The sequence below is a fragment of the Athene cunicularia genome, assembly GCF_003259725.1.
Source record: "Athene cunicularia isolate RWA chromosome 5 unlocalized genomic scaffold, athCun1 chr5_part2, whole genome shotgun sequence".
NCBI classification, from domain to species: domain Eukaryota; kingdom Metazoa; phylum Chordata; class Aves; order Strigiformes; family Strigidae; genus Athene; species Athene cunicularia.
The window spans coordinates 9929487-9931973 of record NW_020799102.1 but is presented as its reverse complement, the minus strand read 5'-3'; positions in this window follow the sequence as shown (position 1 = coordinate 9931973).

The window sequence follows — 2487 nt, the reverse complement described above, 5'->3', positions numbered from 1 at the left end:
TGACTCTTAAGTCAGCTGAACTCTTAGCAATAATGCTAATTTTCTTGCACTCAACTCCAAACTTTGTAATACAAGTCTTCAGATGAAGTGGTTAGGATTGTTATAGTTGTGGCTCTTTAAGATGATCAGTGGTTCCATGAAAAAAATATCAATGTAATTTTGCATCCAGTGTTATCACAGGAATACAGGAAAATTTATGTAGTATGTCTCTAAGCTAGAACTGTAACATGAAACAACTAAACTAATGAATTCATTATAAATGGTGAATGGTTATCATGCACACAATTACGTACGATATGAAATTGGATTACCAACTGCTGTAATGCAGAACAAGTGCTCCTTCATATGATCAATGTGGTACAGAAAATATCCTGTGGATCTCTATTCCTAATTTAGTTCACTGAAACACCATCACATGAGAATTGCTTTGTTTCACCAAATTTGTTTCACCAAATCATTAACACTCGTTCAGAGATCTGCTAAGTCACTCTCAGAGTAACAAAATATGACCTTGTCCCTCTTGCCATACTACAGAATTACTGATGTTGACAGGGGATGGGGGAAGAACCCATCCTTAATTTCCAGTGTTGCATTCTCCAATTCTGTATTTTTCTCCATGAAAAATGGTGGGCATTTTCCTCGTGCTCCATCTCTCAAGTGAAAATTCAGATGTGAAGGTAGTAAAAGCTACTTTGAGTTTTAGTAACACACTAGCAACAGCATAAATCCTATCCTTGAACAAGGTAGATAGGAGGAGCAGATCTGGACTAATAAATCTGAAAACACATCATGGATCAGAACACCGTGTCCCAGCCCCTCCGCCACCAACCACAACAAAGACCTCTGTCCCGGAGTTGTAGGGTTCCTCTGATGTGCTCTCAAATAACTTGCTAAAAAGACCCAAAAGCAAGTACAATTTAAGTTCAAACAAGAAGGAAGTTTTCACTGTTGCCAACAATATTAAGGCTGTCAAAAGCCCAACGCATCTGTTATTCAGCAGCTGCAGAAACAGGTGCGAGTCTGCATATTCAGAACTTCCCTCAGATGTCCCAAGTAGGCACCCACATTATCATCATCAGAGCTGAATTTATAAAGTGCCATACAATACCCAATCCCTTTTGTTACAGCAAGAGAGCAATCAAAGCAAAAATGTATCTTCTGTATTTTGAGAAGGACTGACCCGAGCTCCCCATTCCCAAAGGGTTTTTATGGTAGGAGCTGGGAACATGAGCACTTTGCTGATCATGACGTCCTTAGGTTACAGCAGTTTGTATGAAAGTTTTTATTTCAACACTTAGAAAGAAGTATTTGTCTCCTCTGCTTCCTCCACCATGCTTTTTCTGTCTATTTCTAAACCTGAACTAATTTTGTGGCAAATTTTATGAGATGTGACTAAACTGTTTGAGTAGCAGATGTTTTTGTTTTGAGCTATGCAGATACCGTTTTCTACAAACACTGACTAAAAATTAAAAAACTTTCTTCATTTAAACGAATACAAGTGACTGTATCGTTCCACTTTGGAAAATTAACATTAGAGATGAAGCAATTCTCTGATCAAGTCAGCACAGATGAACACCTCAGAGACCTGGCACAGTGAATTACTGAACTTTTGGGAAAAAGAGAACTAGCACCATATTTAGAGAAGCAGCTGACTATCACAGCCTCTTCCCAGACAGTCATCAAAGCCTCACAAGGAAGGAAGAAGGAGCTTGGTTTCATCACAATTAAAATGTGAGCGTGACCAAATCTGCAGTTTGACAGGCGTTTCTCTTAGCTTAAATATCACTTTAAACTTGCCACTTGCTCTCATCCACAGGTCAATACAACTGCTTTCACTACCATTCACCCAGTGAAGTGAGGAACTGATTGGCGCTAACCCAAGATTTTTAGGTCTGGTTATCTGTTTTAGCCTGACTCAGTTCCAGAATTGGCCATGTGCAGAGTGGCACTGCGATGAGGTAGGGCAGGATGCCTGTGGGCCTAGTTAAGCTGGAAGGCCTGGCCAGAAGAAGGGTTCTTCCAGTTCAGTGCTAAGCAAATGGAGAAGGAGGTTTGAAATCCAGGTCTCAGCTGGGAAGTGCTCAGCTCTCTTGCAGACAGGAGCATCTGAGGGGTTGTGATCTTTGCATTTTTTCTCCCAGTGGTGGTGAAGGGATGAGATACCGACAATTTTAAATGTGTTTTTCTTCTCTGTGAATAAACTTACATCTTTCTTTAGACTCCTCCTCCCACAAGCCACTTTGCTTTCTTGTCTCACATTATTAAAAAGAATTACATACACTTTGCATGTAAAAAGGCGACTTAAAAATTCAAAAAGGCTCGACATTCCCTCCCCAAATCCTTTGGAGATTGAGTCATTTTCATGACTTCAAAAAGGCAAATATGGCACAAAAGAATGGAAATTAAGTTAAAAAAATCAATTTTATAAATATTCTTCCTCTGTACAATTTTTCACAGCCCCACCCCTCCCACCTGTCTCTTATACAC